At 42.7% G+C, this 22,062-nt stretch overlaps 1 protein-coding gene across 1 annotated transcript in view; it reads right to left on the bottom strand.

Annotated features, from left to right (window-relative positions):
• SLC38A4 (solute carrier family 38 member 4) overlaps positions 1–328 on the bottom strand; it is a 33,625-nt gene extending 33,297 nt beyond the window's left edge. The window contains exon 1 of the mRNA XM_053407539.1: positions 181–328. The gene's annotated coding sequence lies outside the window, so the exon portion shown is untranslated. The remainder of the gene's footprint in view (positions 1–180) is intronic.
• Between the last annotated feature and the right edge of the window lie 21,734 nt (positions 329–22,062).

Below are 22,062 nucleotides of genomic sequence, written 5' to 3' on the forward strand. Positions count from 1 at the left end.
TGCCAGCAGCCTCCCTGCGGGGGACACAGAAAGATACCTGTAGATCGGTAACGTCTATTATCTGGCTGTGCCGTCTCGTCTGTAATTCCTTGGAAATAAAAATAAAGCAGCTCATGGGGGCTTTAAAGCCGCTTAGTATTTCAACGAGAAAGAGAGTTAAATCTCCAGTGAGTTACTCACCTTGAATGCTGGCGAATTCTTTTAGGTAGAGGCACTTGGGACATGAGGATGTTGTTGCTCAGAAGACGCGCAAAGAAAGTGTGAGCAGAGACCCTCTCCCTCTCCTTTCTTCCCTTTCCTCTCTTTCGGGAAAGAGTGGAAATTTCCATCATGTGACAGGGGGCAGCATCCCCAGCCTCTGCTTGCAGGCGGACCCCTCCCTTCCAGGGGGGGGAAAAACCACCCACCAATGGCAGCGAGCGGGCAACCTGAGATGTCAACAAAAAAGCATCCTCTCCCAGGTGGAGACTTGTTTGGCAGCTCTGGAGGGCGAATGCGCAACACATCGCCTGAATGCATACAGACGGAGCAGTGGTCTCTGGCTGTTGTTTTGTTCCCGGCTCCTCACTTGTCTCGGGATTGCGTGCTTCACCCCTCAAGCCATTAAAAAACAAGCAAGAAAAAGCCAGGCACCTAAAAAATATTCCATAGGCCTTTTGAATTTACCTCCTCTTCTAAACTCATCCCCCCCTCCACAATTTGTCCAGGACCCCTAATCCTGCACCATACCAGCTGTATGGCCCAGGAACCACATGCATAGACACATAGAAAACTGAATTTTACTGAGTCAGACCATTGGTTCTTCTAGCTCCACGTCTAGCAGTGGATCTCCAGGGTTTCAGATACTCCCTGAGATTGAACCTGCGACCATCTGCATGCAAAGATGTTCTACCAGTGAGCTACGGTCCTTCCAGAAATAAACATGCATATGACAGGAGAGGTATTAGACAATTTTGGCATGAGTGCTGATCAGTTTCCCTCACCCACTCATGCCCTTAGTTGGCATTGCTGGGACCTTCCTGGCATCAAGTCACAGGACAGTAACTGAACATTTCCTTTCTCCTGGTATTGCATGCACAATTGCTAATTTTTTGGGGGGGGGGGCAAGGTGAAGGTTCCCTTAGTCACTACTTGTCTTCCAGCTACAGTGGATCAGTCCCATAACAGCAAACTCTTGCAGGTGTTTCACGAACCCATGCCAAACCTACAGCCCGAGGGTAGGGTGCCCCAACCCTTGGTCTGAGAACCAAGGCCTAGACCCCATTTAACCATCTTTGGAATATAACCTCACTGCAGTTATCTGGGAGGAGGGAGTGGGGAGGGAATTGGTTAAGACTGTAAAGACTGAGTGAACACAAAGTGCATGTATAGCTCATGACTTCTTTTTTTATTGTTGACATATGCTTGGTTTTGCTGTGCTTGCACTTGCTGGAAAGCTCCGATTGGCTGCAATTCTGCAGCATATGCACACCAGTTCTCAGTGCATTTCCACATTGGGAGGTTTGTTCTGATTCAAGGAAGCAGCAAAGTGCTTCTCTGTAAAGGCTTTGTTGTTTTCGCCCTGGTGCTTATAGCCATTCAGTTTTCCCGACACATGCTAGCCAAATTGTGCTTGTCGTGGTTGTGCTCTTTCACATGGTGGCAGCTCCTAGTAGGCCCCTGAGATAGCCTACCCCTGAGATATTCTCTTCCTGGAGCAGCGTCCTGTGTTTCTGGTTGTCTGCTACTGCCTGACTGCAGAGGAATCTCCAGCAGAGACAAAGTTGCTAAGGACAATCCCCTAGCTGCTCTGAAAAGGGACATCTCTGCAAACTGGTTAAAATCGAATTTTAAGCATATCAGTTTGAATTGTCTGGTTTATCTGTTTAATTTCACGATGTTCACTCCTAGACACCTTTCGAGGCATGTTCATTTTTTAAAAAATCTGCACTTATATAGTGAGTGAGTGTACTAGCTCTGATTTTTTAAGGAAAACTACTGGCTACTGAGTGAAAGCAGCACTTGTGAATGACAGAGCTTGCTTTGTGTAAACGAAAACATTAGGAGCAATTTGCGTAATCTGTTATGACAATTGTTCACACATTGCAGAGTTGATAGATGGAAGGGTCTGAGAGCTGTGCTGTGGGAATCTGGTTTGGGATCCGTCATATGCTTGTTGGAAAGATAGCAGGATATTTGAAGCTGCCTTATACTGAGATAGGGATGCGGGTGGCACTGTGGGTTAAACCACAGAGCCTAGGACTTGCCGATCAGAAGGTCGGCGGTTCAAATCCCCATGACGGGGTGAGCTCCTGTTGCTCGGTCCCTACTCCTGCCAACGTAGCAGTTCAAAAGCACGTCAAAGTGCAAGTAGATAAATAGCTACCACTCCGGCAGGAAGGTAAGCAGTGTTTCCGTGTGCTGCTCTGGTTCGCCAGAAGCGGCTTAGTCTGCTGGCCACATGACCCGGAAGCTGTCTGCGGACAAACGCCGGCTCCCTCAGCCAATAAAGCGAGATGAGTGCCGCAACCCCAGAGTCGTCCACGACTGGACCTAATGGTCAGGGGTTCCTTTACCTTTACCTTTATACTGAGATACAATTGTTCCGTCTGGCTCAGTAATGGCTACATTGATTGGAAGCAGCTCTCCAGGCTTCGGGCAGGAGTTGTTTTCCAGCCCTGCTTGGAGACACCGGAGCTTGAACCTAGGATCTGTTGTGTGCTCAACCACTGTGCCTCAGCCCTTGAAAAGAAGGAAGGGACCACGTGGAAGCAGAGGTCAAAACCACAACAATCAACCAGATACATGTGAGGATGCTACCTATTCAAGTTCTTTATCCTAAATGGTATTCTTTAGTCATCACAGTTGAAATGAACCCTCACCCATTTCTTAGATTGCAGGGAATTACTTCTTCTTGTGCAAAACAGCATTTCATCTCCCTCCTTCTGGCACCAGCCACCCCCTGCCTAAAGTCAGGAGTCTTCCGAAGCTTTAGCTTTGAAGATCTAATGCCAGGAGGAAAAATTATGCCCCCTGCCTTGTGAATCATTCACCCCTCACCTCTCTGCAAGTGCTTTTTGCTTGCACAAGGAGGTAGTGGTAGGTATACAATTCTAAGGCTTGTTTTTTTCCATCTCGCTCTGGAATCCCACCTGGTATTTGAGCAGGATGATTCACTGTACGGCCTCTGTGTCAGGAAGCTGGGATTGCACAACCGCGTATATCATTTCTTTTTGTGTTGTGCGAGAGGCCCTCAGATGATTAAAACTGAAAGGATTGTGGAAGCCTAAATTCCTTTGGAAGTTTTTCAGTGTTAATTTGCTTTATTATGCTGCTGTTTCTGTGTGTGTGTGGAAGTTCAGGTTTTTTCCTACTCAGTTTCAATACAATTGTCACAAGCTGTTCAAGAGAATTCAATATCAGACAATATTTGAAGGTTGCTGGTGTCTTTCTTTCTTTTTTTAAATGAAAAAGTATGCATTCCATCCTAACGTTTGTCAGAATGAATATCACAAAAATATCACTTATATTTCTTAACCATGCTGTCTCTACTGCATATACTGGTACAGAAAATACATCAAACTTTATTGGTCTTTTATTTGTGTCCCCACTATCCCACAGCCAATACTCCTGGGTTTATGACAGCAATATTTTTCCTATTAGTTTTCTTATATTCCAGGGTGCGCAAAGAGAAAATGTTTTAAGAATGAAAATGCCCTAAACACAATGAAAAAGCATTTTGTTGCTAACAACAACAACAACGTTTTATGCAAGTCAAACTGTAAATATCATTTACAGCACATGCTTGTACATTACTCAGAAGTAAGCCTCATTGAGTTCAATGGGATTTACTCCCCAGGAAGTGGGTGTGGACAGCAGCCCTTGTATTTATATTTGGCTTTTTTATATAGGGCAAAGAGCTTCTGATGCATTTTCTCAGTAATTCTTATAAAGTCATGTGAGGTAGGTCAGGCAGTATCCCTCTGTTTACAGATGAAGGGGCTGAGGAAGAAGACCTTCCAGTGAACTCATGGCAGAATGAAGATTTGTACCTGTAACTTCTTAGCCACAACTTACACTTCTTATTTACGAAAATTATTATTATAATACATTATTATTATTATTATTATTATTATTATTATTATTATTATTATTATTAAAAGTGATGAATGTCCGGTAGCAGCTTGCAAAATGTTAAACTACTGAGCAACTTATCAAACATTTAAAAGCCATTGCACAGTATAAAACACAAGAACGTTCTTTCATCAACAATAATGGAAAAAAACATATCCAGCCTACCCTTCTGAAAGGTGAATATCAGAACAGGGTAGACGCATACCACATTACAATCAAATTAAGTCAAAAGGCTGGACATTTATGCCTCCTAGGACAGGGCTGGCACCAGGCAAGTTTCTCTGGGGAGAGTGTTCCATAGCTGGGGATTCCCATTCTCTCTTCAAGAATAGCCCCACACAGAGTACATTGTAGTAGTTAAAAAAATGCCAAACACAACAACTCATTTTACACATCAGAACATTGAAAAATTAAAAGCTAGCCAGCTACCATTAAAAAGTAGGGACAATGCCAAACATGGTGCTAATATGTATTTAAAAGTTTGCTTAAAAGTTATTAAAAGCAGTGGACAACAGTGGTGCTGTGAATCAGCACTAGGTGGCTAGGAGCGGCCACTGAAATTTCTCACATTGCTTCCAATGTAGCAGCATCCCAAGGCTTTGTGGGAAATTACTACAGGCTGTCTGGAGTACAGTGGTACCTCAGGTTAAGTACTTAATTAATTCTGGAGGTCTGTTCTTAATCTGAAACTGTTCTTAACCTGAAGCACCACTTTAGCTAATGGGGCCTCCTGCTGCCACCGTGCCACTGGAGCACGATTTCTGTTCTCATCCTGAAGCAAAGTTCTTAACCCGAGGTACTATTTCTGGGTTAGCGGAGTCTGTAACCTGTAGCGTATGTAACCTGAAGCATATGTAACCCGAGGTACCACTGTATCAGGTTTGGGAGGTTGTATCCCATGCTAGTCCAACTCAGAGTAGACCCATTGAAATTAATAGTGACGGCTCACTCCAGCTGATTAATTTCAATGGGTCTACTCTGAGCCAATCTCAGTTGGCTATAACCCTTTATTATTTTAAAAGAGTGTCTAAGTCTGAGCCATCCCACTGCACCAGAGAAACAAGTCAAGCCATGAAATCAATGGGAAATAAACTCTGCCAACTCATTTTTAGATACGACTCTTAGATGCTTACTTCACTTAGAATATTTTTTAAAAAATTATTTCCAATGGCTGTTTGATATTATAAGCCAGTATGATTTTGAACAATACCGTGTCATCCCAAGTATAATAATAAACAGCACGTGCAAGTTACTTATATCTCTGACCTACACTCAAATGCAATAGTTTTCTAAGGTGAAGGTCTAATAACAGCATCTCAAAATAAATTTCTTGAAGATTGTTGCTTCTTTGTGAAGTGCTTTAAAAACCAGCCTGGTAGGAATCCGTATTTATTTTCTTTCAAAGGTTTCTATTCCAACCTTCTGCTGTTTAGCATGACTGTGAGCCTTATAAATACGCCCTGCATTCTGAAAGTCGGCTGTATTGTGTGCATGTGTGTGTTTTTAACTCGTGCCAGAAAAAATATTTCACGGAGAACCATTCCCCTTTCCCCATAGCAGTCTCACAAAGATAGAGATTTGTGTTGTTCCTTCAGGATTTAGCATCTTTTATTTATTTGCAAGCACAACATGCAAGCATAGTTCTGAACAAACACTACATTCAGTAAGGATCCCCTTGATTGTGCTGTGTCAGTTAGCTGGGCAAGTCCTGAGGCAAAAATTACCTGAAGGGAGTTTTGGCTTTTCAGAAGGAGAATCTGGACAAGGCAGAATGGGTCGAAGCAGGAACCCTGGAAGCACTTTGTTGTACCACGATGATTCAGACATCACAAAGTATTGCAGACAAGTGTCTGCTGAAAGCAAAAGTGACAGCTTAACAGAATGCCAGGATGAGATGATGGGAGAACAAACACCAGCGTATGGAGAAGGAGAAGGCATAGCTCTTTAGTGATTGACATGTCAAGGGAGAATGATTTTACCCCAGAAGTGATTCCTCTTCAGTTCTTCTCACCTCAAAACCAACTTTAAAGGTGAATAGCACAGAAGCTCCTGGATTTGTTTGTCTGCAGTTTGGCAGGTTTCTTTCCCAGGGGCACCTCTGTAATTTTCAAACCAATTCCTGTTAAAACACGGGAAGAGATTAAGGAATCCCTCACCCCCCTTTTTTTACCAGCCCTAAAACTATAATGGCAGCCTTTGCAGGAAAACCACTGCATTTGCAATCCTGGAGGAGCCTTCCCTGCTTTTCCACACAAAATTGTTTTAAAAAGTATAGAGGTTCCACATACGCACACACTTTGAAGGTGCCCAGGCCCATTTGTGTGTAATTTGGCAGAAGGGCTAGTATACCTGCAAGCTTCATCCACACCTGTCAAAACAAAACAAAAAGTTGTAGTCATTTTTATTATTATTTCCCATTAGTGAATGGGAAGAACTGTATAGTGGCTATATTGGTCCAAAAGCATTGCAGTGTTTTTTCTGAAATTTAGCAGGATTCATTCCATTAGAAGGGGCAATATTGCCTGCCCCCAAATTTAAAGTTTATAGACATTTCCTTTTTTAAAAAAGTAAGTCATTAACAGTTGTTCAGCACAAAAGCCCCTCAGTCTATTTGCCTGACGTTTGGCAGGCTTTATCCATTCTATGCCATGCCTGCAAATTCCATTCACTTCTGTCAAAATGAAAACAAACTAAAAGCCATTTTAAAATTTCCTATAGCTGATTGGACAGGAGTGGGTGGGAATTGGATGGACAGCATGTCAGATTATGCAGCCTATGAAGCACTTTGGACCATGACAGAACTGTTTTCCAAAGCACTGAATCAGGGTTCAATCAGAATCCTGTGACCAGTGCATACCCTAGTACATATATTAAAAGACAATACAGTAAATGCTCAGAAGTCAAGATCTAATAAAAATTGAATATATATAATGCAATCCTATACATGCTTACTTAGAAGTAAACCTCACTGAATTCAATAGGAAGCATGTATACAGTTGCAGCCATTGTCTGTCACTGAATATATTTGTACAATTTTGTCTTTGGCATGTTGCCTTTCTTCTGTATGCACTGGGTGTCTGAGCTACCTCCCCTATTCCCTTTTTAAAGGATAATGGGTAGCGATCTCATTTTATTGACTGATTAAAGAGAGCAGCATAATAGACATTGAGGTTAATCTTCAATGTCTCCAAAATTACAGATATACAACATGCAACTTTCAAAACTAATTTTCTATAACAATCCTGTAGAGGCACTGTATTGATATCTCAATACAGAAAAAGCTTAGCACAGTGGACCTAGTTGCAGAACTACCAAGAGTTCATGTTCTAGGCAGCTTGTGATACTTTTGAAAGGGATGGGAGTTTCCCACAGAAATCTGGGAAAGTTTATTCAGGTCAAGAAAAGGCCACAGTTAATGCAGGACTGGACAAATCTATCAATTTTGGTTTCTCTCAGTCTCCAATATTTGCAATCCTAAATTCCATTCTCATGTCCATGTCAATTTGCATTTTTGAAAATGTCTGCATGAAAATTTGTATGCATCTTTGTGAGCATTCACCTAATGCACTTGGGGATACAATTTTTGCAAGCATTTTTCTCTATTACTATGTATCTTTGTTTATTTTCCTCACCAATATAAGTACTTTTGAGAACACTTCCCCTCCATTTAACTTTTTTTATGTGCTTCTGTTGGCTAGAGAACTGCATTGCAAAATTCAGAGAAAATTCAGAGAAAGCATAAATTTCAGGTGTGTTTGGGTTTGTGTGCCGTTAAGTAGGAATTAAGTCAATCTGAATGAAAGAAATGAATTTCTCCCCCAGCCTGGAATCTTATACTGTACAGTCGTACCTTGGATCCCAAATGCCTTGAGAATTGAATGTTTTGGCTCCTGAATGCCGCAAACCTGGAACAGAAAGGTAGCCGTGTTGGTCTGCCATAGTCAAAACAATTTTATTTTTTTTCAAAACAAAAATTTTTTTTCCTTCCAGTAGCACCTTAAAGACCAACTAAGTTAGTTCTTGGTATGAGCTTTCGTGTGCATGCACACTTCTTCAGATACACTGAAACAGAAGTTGCCAGATCCCTCTATATAGTGAGAAGGTGGGGAGGGGTATTACTCAGAAGGGTGGTGGGAATGGGTGATTGGCAGATAGCTGTGATGAGCCTGTTGACGACTCTTAACGACTGCAATAGGTCTTACAGGAAAAAGCAAGGGGTGAGAAGGTGAAAAATGGCTTTGTCATGTATAATGAGATAAGAATCCAATGTCTTTGTTCAGACCAGGTCTCTCCATGGTTTTAAGTTTGGTAATGAGTTGCAATTCAGCAGCTTCTCTTTCCAGTCTATTTCTGAAATTCCTTTGTAGTAAAACAGCTACTTTGAGATCTTGTATAGAATGTCCTGGGAGATTGAAGTGTTCTCCTACTGGTTTCTCTGTCTTGTGATTCTTGATGTCCGATTTATGTCCATTTATTCTTTGGCGTAAGGTTTGGCCTGTTTGTCCAATATAGAGAGCTGAAGGACACTGTTGGCATTTGATGGCATATACAATGTTAGACGATGAGCAATTAAATAGTCCCGAGATGGTATGTGTGATGTTGTTGGGGTCAGTTAATGGTGTTGTCCGGGTGTATGTGGCAGCAAAGTTGGCATCTGGGTTTATTGCAGGCTCTGGTGCCAGTGTCCGTGTACCAGACGTGCAGTCGTTAAGAGTCGTCAACAGGCTCATCACAGCTATCTGCCAATCACCCATTCCCACCACCCTTCTGAGTAATACCCCTCCCCACCTTCTCACTATATAGAGGGATCTGGCAACTTCTGTTTCAGTGTATCTGAAGAAGTGTGCATGCACACGAAAGCTCATACCAAGAACTAACTTAGTTGGTCTTTAAGGTGCTACTGGAAGGAATTTTTTTTTTTTGCAAACCTGGAAGTGAGTGTTCTGTTTCGTGAACGTTCTTTGGAACCCAAACGTCCAATGCGACTTCCGCAACTTCTGCTTGGCTGCAGAAGCTTCCTGAAGCCAATCAGAAGTTGTGTCTTGGTTTCTGAATGTTTTGGAAGCCAAACAGACTTCTGGAATGAATTCCATTCGACTTCTGAGGTACCACTGTACTTTGAACTCAGTGGGACCTACTTCTGAGCAAACACGAATACGATTGCACTGCAGTATAGGAGTTCGAAAGCTTTGCAATCTACCAGAGCAAAGAATATGTGTAGTTACCATTTCTAGTTGTCTCACATCCTTAACTGCCAATTAAGAATAATGGTTGCTTGAGCATACCACAGGGCTAGACTTACTGGAAACTGAGAACAGAAGCTATTAGGATCAGTGCTATAGACAGCAATGTTTCTCACATTTCACATGAAGCATTCCTTCTGAGGCAGGTGCTTGGAGGCTTGCTGCATATATAGGGCACACCATACTATCCAGGATCCAGACTAGTTCGCCACAGTGTACTGGAGTACTGCCATAAGACTGAGCAACATATGGCCTGGTTGCAGTCTCTCCCCCCGCACCCTCCATCCTGGTATCATTACAAAAATTACATTATATGCATCCCAAGAGCCAGTGGCCATGTCAGCTGGAATTACGCCTACTTTACAAATTGTGATGTCATCTGTAATGTGAGGTGCTTGAAGCCAGCAGTTGACAGTTAGTAGAAATAATGGGAAACAATGTTTCCACTGAAATAGGAAATAAGCAGGAAAAAAACCAGCTTTCATATTTGGAAGGAAAAAGAAGCTCTTGTCTTGTGCAATCAGAGAAGAACAACAATCGAGGGCATATTGTAGAATTTGCATCTATGCTTGAGCTTTAAAAATAATTTTCTGTTCCCACATGGCTCTGTGGAACAAAGCAGCAAAATAACAGTGTCCTGTGTTTCTGCAGAGAACATCCCATCAAGGAAGCTTAACATCAGGAAATGGTCTAATGCTGTGCACAGTGGACCTTTTGATCCTCTGTTCCTCCATTGTGCCAGGGAGTTTGGTCTTCCCTATTTATCTGACCTCTACGTTTGATTCTTACAGGTCCATAGACTGAAGAATGGAACCATGACATGCACTGAAAATAAACAAAGAAGAAACACAACTTCAAGCTGAGCACAGAGGTGTTTGTTTACTAATACTTTGTAAGAATGTCTCCTGAAAAGAACCGCAGTGACACATTTACAGGTGTTGTCTAGTAGGGGTGGAGAACCTGGGGGCCATCCAGATGTTGTTGGACTACAACTCCCTTCATTCTTGTCCATTGGCCATGCTGCCTGGGGCTGATGGAAATTGTAGTCCATCAGCTACACGGTTGATGGCTGGCGTGATATTTACTAGGAAGCCTTTTCAGGGCTGCTGGAAAAGTTTCACAACATTCGCAAAGGTCACTAGAGTATGCGAGTGAGAAGGGACATTTTTGTTTCCTGTCTTTTCCTGTTCTTGATCTGAAACATCAACAAAATCTTAAAAAGAGACATCTTGGGTATATTATTTCCATGTATTTGATACAGCTCATCTAACACAATGGTGAGAGTTGTGAAGTAGTTACATGATTGCTGTGCTTCAGTCCATGGATGATTTCATGATGTTGTTGGATTACAAAACCCAACAGCCCCAGTCAGCAAGGCCAATGATCAGGGATGATGGGAGTTGTAGTCCCAAAACATCTAGAGGACAATGGGTTCCTGTTCCTCCCCTTTTGATAACTGTGCAATCCTACTCACGTCTCCTTAAAGTTGGAAGTATATCCCAGTGGGGCTCACTCCCATGTAAGTGAATATTGGATTGTAACCGTACTGGGAATTAAACTGGAATCAGCAGGAAGTCATTGCGGAATAAATATATTTTGAAGCTGAAGGTAACAATAAGCACAATATAAATCAGCAGCCAATAGGGAACAATCAAAGCTTATGCCATCAAAATACCCAAACCAACAACATTACAACAGCAGGTATCACTGACAAAATAATATCTCATCTAAAAGCCTGGGAGAACAAAACAGTTTTTAGTTGACATTCTTTTTGTAAAAAAATCTTCAATTACACATCGGGTTACTCTCCTTTACGCAGTAGCAGATGGTGGAGTGGGGTGGCAGTGCCCACCTGACCTCCTGAGTGCTTCCTTGGAAGGAGAGATGATGAGAAGGTCAGCAAATGCAGTGACAGGGGCACCAGATTGGCTCTGCTTGTGTGTTTGCTCCATGCCCGCCTCTCTGATGCCTCTGCTGCCTCTCTTCTCTCCTTCCCAATAAGCCGTAGTGACTCAGCTGTGGGAGGCCAGGGGAGCACCACCACCAGGCAGTCTGCCAATGCCTTCACATATCATATGCACGAAGAGTCTCTGAAAGCAGAAGGAAAGCCAAATCCTCTTCCATTGTCTCCACTTTCCCATATTCTGCAAAGGAGCAGCCTAACATGGAACCCTGGAGAGCCATGGATAGTCATTGTAGACCAGAGGTAACCAATGTGGTGGTGTTGGGCTACAACTCTGATCAGCCCCAGCTGGCATGGCCAACGGTCAGGTTAGATGGCAGGTGTATTTCAACAGCATCTGTAGGGCACCATGTTGGCTGCCCCTAGTTTAGACATTGCTAAGCCATTGCTAAGACCAATTATCTGATGGGGTTTAAGGCTGCTTCTAATTTTATTGGGTTCCATTGAGCTCATCGCTAAGTAAAAATCTGAGCCTAGGTAGCCCACCTCCAAATTTCACCTTATTCCTTGGATCATTGCAGCTTATGATGTGTGAAACTATTGATCTGTGAGTAGTCAAAGGTACTGGGATTTCTGAGAGAGGTTTCGGTGGGGATTGGATAGTTATTCTGAAAAATGGACCATACCCAGCAGGAATTTGGTCAGCAAAAATCATGACCTCTAAACAGGTAGATTTGATGAAACCCTACCAGCCATTCTCATAGCTAGTTGGTTCCAGCTTTTAAAGAACAGAAAGTAACCCAGCTTTCACAAGGAGGGAACGTGCACTCGTTGAGAGGAACAGCTGTCATAACTTCAACTTGTATTTAATGCACAGCGCACAGCCAGCAGGGTTGCAAAGTATTTATTTTTAATGAGGGACTTCTTGAAAACAACAGACATGCCTGTTTATATAATCTGAAATACTGACCTTGTGTTTGGACAATCAGGAGGCGATGACCTGCAAGCTGTCACTTCTCAGTGTTGAAGCATTAATGTGATGGGTGACGATTTGAAAGGTTGCGGCTCGCTGGATAACTACTTCCAATGTTGAAATGGAAGAGCAGAAGGAAATATTCTGAATTTGGGGCATACTTCATTGAACGGCTTATTTAAAGGGCTTATACACAACTCCTTCAAGCAAGATTGCCTTTCAAAGTGGGTTTACAATCGAATAAACACAGAACAAGAAAACACTTGAAACACTTAAAATATCCAAATACAAAGTCAGCATTAGATGAAATAGTGCCTTTAAAACTACAGTCTGACATCTGGCATCCTCAATTGATTCCCCAAACCTGAAGCAACCATTTATACCTTGGCAGTGGGATGGATAGTGCTTTGGGGTTGGACTTGTTGTTTTCCAGCTGATTTCAATCGAAACATTGCAGTTTTAATTTGCCTTTCTGCTCCACTAAAGGTAAAGGTACCCCTGCCCATACGGGCCATTCTTGACAGACTCTAGGGTTGTGCGCCCATCTCACTTAAGAGGCCGGGGGCCAGCGCTGTCCGCAGACACTTCCGGGTCACGTGGCCAGCGTGACAAGCTGCATCTGGCGAGCCAGTGCAGCACATGGAAACGCCGTTTACCTTCCCGCTGGTAAGAGGTCCCTATTTATCTACTTGCACCCGGGGGTGCTTTCGAACTGCTAGGTTGGCAGGCGCTGGGACCGAACGACGGGAGTGCACCCCGCCGCGGGGATTCGAACCGCCAACCATGCGATCGGCAAGCCCTAGGCGCTGAGGTTTTACCCACAGCACCACCCACGTTTTACTCACAGCGCCACCCGCGTCCCTTCTGCTCCACTAGTGTCAGAAAATAGAAATAATTGGCAGGGCTCTCAGGATCTGATAGTATGGTTATGTATCTCAATGCTAATGTTATGCTCCTAGCTATCATGGCTCATGATGACTAACAGATTCATCTTCTATGTGTTTATGCTGTAATAATAATAATAATAATAATAATAATAATAATAATAATAATGATGATGATGATGGAAGGGATAATCACACAATCATGAGGTCGATTGTGCATTGTAGGAAAAGCATTGAGAGGTAAGACCAGAGTCCTAAAAAATATGTTGTGTTTAGATTCTACAAAGGCAATTATAATGCAGGTAAAGTAAAGGTAAAGGGACCCCTGACCATTAGGTCCAGTCGTGGCCGACTCTGGGGTTGTGGCGCTCATCTCGCTTTATTGGCCAAGGGAGCGAGCGTACAGCTTCCAGGTCATGTGGCCAGCATGACTAAGCCTCTTCTGGCGAACCAGAGCAGCGCATGGAAACACGTTTACCTTCCCGCCAGAGTGGTACCTATTTATCTACTTGCACCTTGATGTGCTTTCGAACTGCTAGGTTGGCAGGAGCAGGGACCAAGGAATGGGAGCTCACCCCGTCACGGGGATTCGAACCGGTGACCTTCTGATCGGCAAGCTCTAGGGTCTATGGTTTAACCCACAGTGCCACCCGCATCCCTTATATGCCGGTAGACTTGTTCATAATATGTAATTTATAGAATTCTGTTGCCTGGATCTTATAAGCAAATTTATCACTTGATTTTTCAATACTTGATGGATTGTGCTTAAGACGGCATGAAAGCTCAAACTGCGAGGACTCATTCACACATGCACTTCACCACCCAATGCAGCAACGATCAAGAGTTATCTGACATTTATGTGGCAGCCAGCAATATTATCATCCAAATGATAATGCGGTAGGCAGAGAGCTGGGCTGAGACCTGGGACCTAAACAACAGGAATCTCATTTGGTGACCATGGGCATGTCCTGGACTGTAGAGGTAAAATAACAGGACTTCATTCAAGCCACCAGAAACTCCTCGGAGGATGAGCAGGATGCAAATGAATAAATCAATGAGTGAATGCTGCATTCCTTTTGCCAAAGAACATGTGACAATTAAAAAGTCCAGAACATAAACAGTTTCCTAAAACTGGTGCGGAGACTGGGCTGAGGACATAGTTCTTAGGAATGCACAGACTACTTTTATGTATGCTTACTTGGAAACAAATGCTCCTCAGTACTTTCTTACAGCTGATATAACACACAAGGCTACAGCCAAAGGGTTAGTCTGATCATGGGCCATGCACTTCATCAAGAAATCTGGATAAACTAGAACTGCCAATCTTGTACCTATCCTGCATACATTGTTTGGTCAGCTTCTTGAAAGATGGTTACTGATATTTAGGCTATGCTCTTTATTTCAAAGCTGATATGAAACTCCATTATGAATACTTGAGGATGTGCTGGTAATGAAATACTGAGTAGTCACCCCCTCTTCCCCATTCCAGAAATGCTGTAAAGAGGGCCACCTTGTATCACCAGTTTTGCTTGTTCTGAAGGAGAGATATGGAAAACTAGGTTGAAATTGCTTTAAAAAGTGGAAGGGGGCATCTTTTAAATCGATGCAAAGTGGTTAGTGAATAAGGGTCATCAAATCTGGTCCTTTCTACAAGGCATGACTAACATCAAGTTTCTAAGCAATACCACCTATGCCATGTCAAACCAGATGCATTGCTGTGTGTGAAAGTTATCAGACATGTGAAGTAGCAACTGATCAGGATCCAATGAATTTTGGGGAGTTTGGGGTCACGTTAAAAAAAAACAGCAATTCCACCACATCCTGAATGGCCAATACATTTTGTATCATTGGTTCTCTCTCTCTCTCTCTCTCTCTCTCTCTCTCTCTCTCTCTCTCTCTCTCTCTCACACACACACACACACACACACACACACACACCTGAGTTTTGCATTCACATCTGTTCTGTGTTGTCTTTGGGATGACTGGTTCTGAAAGTAAACCAGCAAGGCCATTTATTTATAGATGGGTGGCTCTGAAACTGATCTTACAGGCCCTGCCCAGTGCAAGTCAGGAATTGCTCAGTTTCAATGGACAAGTGTGAGGATGTCTAAGCCCCAGTATGTGACATGTCAACAACTTTGCAGTTTCGTTGCGGGCTGTAAATTTCTTATGCATCTGTATGATCTCGCTGCTACATCCAAACAACAAATGAAAGATCTGGATATGAGTATTAATGAACGATATTCAAAATAGAGGCTATCACTTACACAAGAGAACTGGCAGTGAATATATATATATGTGTGAAAGTGTTGACTGTAAGATATGACTGTGTCAATTGAACAAGCTGAATGGAAATATATATAGTGCAGCCAGGATAGCTCAGTTGGTTAGAACATGGTGCTGGTGACACCAAGGTTGCAGGTTCAATCCCTGTATGGGGCAGCTGCATATTCCTATATTGCGGGGTTCAAATAGGTAGTGCTAACTGTTTAAACTTATTGCATCCTAACGTTCCTCTGGCCCCAAGGAATTCCAAGCAGCTTTTGAGGTGCTAGCAACTTGTTTTGTGCAAATGCACATATTAGCACGCTAACTTTATCTTTTAAAACAAACAAACAAACAAACAAACAAAAGGAAACCAACTTTGGGAGTAGCTGAAGGCAGAGAACCTAGAGGAGATACTTTCCTCACTCAGAACTGCTGTCCTATTCAGCAGCTTTCCATCCTTGGGGTGTTAAGTAGATGTGGCACTGTGGTCTAAACCACTGAGCCTCTTGGGCTTGCTCATTGGAAGGTTGGTGGTTCGAATCCCCGTGACGGGGTGAGCTCCCATTGCTGTGTCCCAGCTCCTGCCAACCTAGCAGTTTGAAAGCACGCCAGTGCAAGTAGATAAATAGGCACTGCTACAGTGGGAAGGGGGATGCGGGTGGCGCTGTGGGTAAAACCTTAGCACCTAGGACTTGCCGATTGCATGGTCAGTGGTTCGAATCCCTGCGGCGGGGTGAGCTCCCGTCGTTCGGTCCCAGCTCCTGCCCACCTAGCAGTTCGAAAGCACCCTTAAGTGCAAGTAGATAAATAGGTACCGCTTTATAGTGGGAAGGTAAACGGCATTTCCGTGTGCTGCTCTGGTACCGGTTCGCCAGAGCAGCTTCGTCACGCTGGGTACGTGACCCAGAAGTGTCTGCGGACAGCGCTGGCTCCCGGCCTCTAGAGTGAGATGAGTGCACAACCCTAGAGTCTGTCAAGAATGGCCCGTACGGGCAGGGGTACCTTTACCTTTACTTTTTACAGTGGGAAGGTAAACGGTGTTTCCATGCGCTCTGGTTTCCATCATGGTGTTTTGTTGCACCAGAAGTGGTTTAGTCATGCTGGCTACATGGCCTGGAATGCTGTCTGTGGACAAACGCTGGCTCCCTCGGCCTGAAAGTGAGATGAGCGCCGCAACCCCAGAGTCGTCTTTGACTGGACTTAATCATCCAGGGGTCCTTTACCTTTTACCTTACCTTGTATGTCTACTTCTCTGCTCTCAGTTAAAGGTAAAGGTAAAGGTACCCATGACCATTAGGTCCAGTCGTGGACAACTCTGGGGTTGCGGTGCTCATCTCGCTCTATAGGCCGAGGGAGCCAGCGTTTGTCCGCAGACAGCTTCCAGGTTATCTGGCCAGCATGACTAAGCCACTTCTGGCGAACCAGAGCAGCACATGAAAACACTGTTTACCTTCCTGCCAGAGTGGGACCTATTTATCTACTTGCACTTGACGTGCTTTCGAACTGTTAGGTGGGCAGGAGCTGGGACCAAACGACAGGAGCTCACCCCTTCGCGGGGATTTGAACCACCGACCTTCTGATCAGCAAGCCCTAGGCTCTGTGGTTTAGACCACAGTGCCACCTGTGTCCCCTGCTCTCAGTTATCCACTTCCAAATAAAATAATAACAACAAACAGGCATCAGGGCTCCAGTATATGCATATGTACATAATGTAGCAGGAAGTAACACATTTTGCCCAAGTCCTGCAGAAATTTCAATGTCTTTCTCGAATTCCAGATCATCTTGTTACTGTACACCACCATCTCAAACATTTACTTGCTAAATTGCATTGCTGAAAAAAAACACCAAAAAAATAGTTGGACATAACTTGCAATTTTCACATTTCTTTCTTCTTTTATCACCCTGACTTTGATCTTAGGGATAACACAGAGCTGAAACTAATTCTTGTTGGATGATCTTGTTTCCTAGGCAGGCAGAGGTTAAGTATTTAAACTGATTCTGTTAGTTCCATCAGCAACATCAAGATAGCCTTTGATCATCAGTTGTTTGTTAACACACCAGTGGACACTTTCTCGGGGAAGCAGGGTTGCTTTCATGAGGTTTTGTGCCTTCTTCATAGGAAAAGATCCCAGGGGCAAGACTCAGTTCAAGCAAACACATTCTTTATCTACAATTCAGCAGGGTTCTAGCCTGTCACCATTCCTGCACAGCACGGAACTAAGGTCACTAGGGGAGATGGGATGATTTGCCTTACAATGCTATACAGTGCACAGATGACACTTGATTCTGTTTCATTTTCATAAAAATCGCAGATGGCCGATGAAAGAGTGTATTTGCTTTCTCAGTGCCTGACTGAGAAAGTTGGCTGAACCCCCAGTCTCAGGAAATCAGAGATGATGCAGTTTGCAGAATTACAAAAATATGCAGAAGATAGGGGTCAGTAAAGTAAGTACTGTAATTGCTGATGAGTTTGAATGTGCCTTAAAACCAGTAATGGGTGGTCTCTGCCCACCCCAGCATAATAAACTTGGTATTTGCCAGTTTTCTCAAAGAACTCTTTGAAAAGCCCCAAGACTTTCTAAGATTATTATTATTATTTTTTGCAATAGCTTAATACCAAGACTTGTCCCAGCTCTCCCTTGACAGTCCCTGCCTTTCCCCTCCAAATGAATCCATGGAAAAGGGGGCTTCTATATTAATCTTTGCATTCTTTTTCAAACTTTAAGAAAATCTATTCCAAAAAGAGGGGAAGGAAATTAAAGAAAAGGGGACTTCTGTAGGAAGGCTTGATGGAGACAAGAAAGACATTGTAGGTTTCATCCTAAAGGCTTACATGCTACTAAGGATGGTCAGTAATCTTCTTTGCTACTGGAGGCATGCAAATCATTCTGTCCAATGCCTTCTGATGCAATGACTTGGGTCAGGAAACATGGGGTGCTACAATTTCCACATATCCTGGATGCAAAAGACACTCCTGAGCATGCACAGAACAGGAAGATGCCAGCAAGCCCTGGTTGTTGGTTGGTATCCATCTGTCCTGGGAAATGGGAGGAGTGCGTTTTTGGGGATGAAGCCAATGGAAGTGTCCTTCCGCAATGTGTCTTCCTATATTGTACTGGTATACTGGCTCAGAAGTTAAAATAACACATGAAGACACTGAGCCAATCTTACATGCTTCTCTTCTTCAACCAGTAAACTTTACAGTTCATCATGCATTGGGTAGGGGGAAGAACCTGAAACAGTGTACACAGCCATTGTGGGAACATATCAAGATTGAGAGTTTATAGAACTTACAGGTGCACCTATCATTTTACAAAACATCAAAATGAAAAGGGGACAGAACACATTAAAGGTGAAGCAGCAGTTTGATGGTAATTACTTAACAGACAGTTGTTTTGGTCTGATCTTCATGGTAGCTATTGAACATATTCAAGATATTCAACATTTAGGGAATTTTCCACCAAGCTCTAAATATTCAGATCACACACAGAGAGATTTCCAGCTGTGGCAGTATAGATAAAAGCATAGCAACCCTGTATCAATTGCAGAGAACTTTTCTTTTAAAGATAGATGGCTTTTTGCAGAGCACTCATATTAGCTACATTGCTTACGAATTCTAATTCATTACCCCCAATTGATAAAACACAGTGTGCTGCATCTTAAAACATAATCGTTTTAGAAGGAGTCGGCACGCTAATGATGCCATCCATAAGCCAATTATGTCTCAGATTCTCATGAAACCATTTAGTTATCCATTTCTAAGTCTGATTCTGGCTTCCACATAAGTGCCCGGGATGGATATCACACTGAATTACAGGCTGATATACTGTTGTGAATATTTGGGATGAAAGTGTCCATTGACTTCAAACCACATTACTCAAACCACACGAAATGATATATTTGTGTTTAAGCGAAATTAGTACCTGATGCTCTGATCTAGTGATCTGCTGTCAATATGAAATTTCTGATGTGCACACACAAAATAATTCTCCAAGAAGCCATCCCTTTTGTTGAAATCAACAAGAATGCTTGATGGCCTAAGGACTGGAGATGTGCAGCATGCATGGGGTCTCTAGACTGGGATAATGATTTTAGATTATTCTGAAACAGAATGTCCAGAAAGACTCACATTTTACAAGGATGCACATTTCAATCTGAGGAATGCCTTTTGGGAATGACTTGGAGAACCTTTGTCTTTGGGTGCTTTCTGTCACAGCATTTTTTTACATGACCAACACTGTGAATCAGAGGATCAGTTAATCCATAGTCTACATTTTCAGGATGCTGATTCTCAGGTGATTGCTGCTAATCCAGGTAGATAGGTGCTGGTAGAACCACATATGTGGATTGTATGTAGATAAGCATACTAACAAAATAGTTGAACAAACATCCAAGGTATTTGTACTGTAAGAACCTGACCACAGCCATAGATAACATCTTCAGTAGAAAGAACATATATACAGGAAAGTTTAGGAACTGAAAATAACCTAAGGGTGTTTTTAAAGTAATTTCTAAGGTCATTATGCAGCGATAACATTCTAGAAGTACCATTTCACATTCTTTAACATTGCCTTTTTAAAAAGGAAGGACATAACTGAGTTTTTCATGAAAGCAATTCAAACTATTAGCTCCCAGGAAAATGAATATACAGGAAATAAAATTGTTTCTTTTAATTGTAAGGGAGATTACTCAAGTCATCCATCTGGAGCTGTATGTTGGGAGTTTTGATCCTTGTGCTGATTAATGCTGGCCCACATGAGTAGACAGCAGAAGCACAATAATTCCAAAACAACCTACACTCTTGCAGAAAGAAGGATATTGTTTTGGAGAAACTTATGTGACACTTCCTAGTTCAGCACCACTACCACTGATTGGAGTGAAGCATGGATGTGCCCCAGCTTGTACATAAATTCAGTATAGAAGGTCCTGCAGTGGGCTTCAGTCCAAAGACTTCTTCATTTGGTTGGTGCTTTGGCCATAAATATCAGAAGGTGCAATAAATGGAGCTCCGCTTCTACACAAGAACATCTGAACTGAATGGAATTTCTATAGAACAATGGTTGGCTTTTAGTGCACTGTAAACAGGCACAAACCTTCAGGAAGTTGGGAGTAGGGGTGCAGGGAGAAATTTGATTCAGTTGGCACTGATTGGCAAACGTCCATAATTTTCACTTTCTGAAAAAATATGCAAACAGACATGCAGCCATCTTTCATAATTTGCACTTCTCAGAATTTTGCAGTCAGTTCTCCAGCCAAGCAGTGCATACAAAAATAGATATAGTCAGTACTATTTTTCTAGAAAAAGAGGTGCCGAAACTCACCATGGACACCTTCCTCGTTCTCTCATAATGGCAATGGTGCCCACCTAAGAGGTGCTGGAACTGATTTCCAGTGTGGGTTCCAGCTGGAAAAAAGCCCTGCATATAGTAAGGTAAAGTAAGCACACACCACTGGAGTTAGATATGTGGATGACATATTGATAAGCATTCTCACAAAATAGTTTCAGGGGAAATCTACCAGCTTTTGTGGTAGATAAATTATTCAGTATAAATAACCATTTCATCTCCAGGAAACAATTATCCAAGAAACTAAGAATGTCACAAGGATATTTTAGAAGCCATTTTAAACCTTTCAGATTCTTTACAAAAACTTCAACATGAAGGTTATGGTTGAGTTTCCCAGGAAAGAAATCAGCTTTCAGGAAATGGCTACATGCGAAGAAAAATACATATTGGAAACTGTTAAGTGGGATAATCAGAACAGTCTTAGATTGTAGTTTGTCGTTTTCACCTGTCTGCCAACTTGAGTATGGAAGATGAGGAGGAACAAGCTGAATCAGGAGGTCAAAGGTGCTGAACCCAGACTCAGCCTCCACACCATGCCAAAGCTGGAACCTACCAGCAAGGAGCATTTTGCAATGGAGAGCTTTCAGCTGCCCTTTCACTGGAGACAACACCCCATGAGCCAGAATATTTTGATACACAGCCCCCCTTTACACTGGGATCTTCATGCTCCCAAGTGCCTTTTGGCAGGAAGAGATAACACACCATGTGGGAACTGACTGAGAGATGACAAAGAGCTGGGCTCCAGGTCAGAGAACTGCTTATTACTCTATTGGGGCTGAACTTGGGGGTAGTAGTCTGGCCCAAGAGGATAAAAAGCCTTAATTGAAAATCAGAGTTCATTGGAGTAGCTTCATTGGAGCTGTCCAAGGTCCCGCACTAGAGTTATCCTAGGTCCTGAAACTTCAGTCTGATCCTAACCCTGATGGACTGACTGACTGACTAACTAACTAACTAACTAACTAATGAAGCCACGCACAGCTGTCTATTGTGTTGAGTTCAGTGAGTCACTTTCACTAATTAAAGATATGCCCTCACATTTCTGATATGGAGTAATTATGTTGGTTTGTGCATTTGATCACCGCAATACACGTAATCCTCATTGAATTCAGTAGGACTTACTACTGGGTAGACATGGTTAGGACTGCAGTGTAAGTTTCACTTTTTTGGGGGGAGCTTTTTTTTTTACCCACCCTTTCGCAAAAGGTGCAAGGGCAGGCTGCAACAATAAAATATACAATTATAAAACAGTTACAGTCATAAAATAAAGGAAGTATAAAAAACAATGAAAAAGAGTTTTACATATAAAAAATTTAAAATAACCCCACATATAAAA

Source organism: Podarcis raffonei, chromosome 10, assembly GCF_027172205.1.
Source record: "Podarcis raffonei isolate rPodRaf1 chromosome 10, rPodRaf1.pri, whole genome shotgun sequence".
Classification (NCBI taxonomy): Eukaryota; Metazoa; Chordata; class Lepidosauria; order Squamata; family Lacertidae; genus Podarcis; species Podarcis raffonei.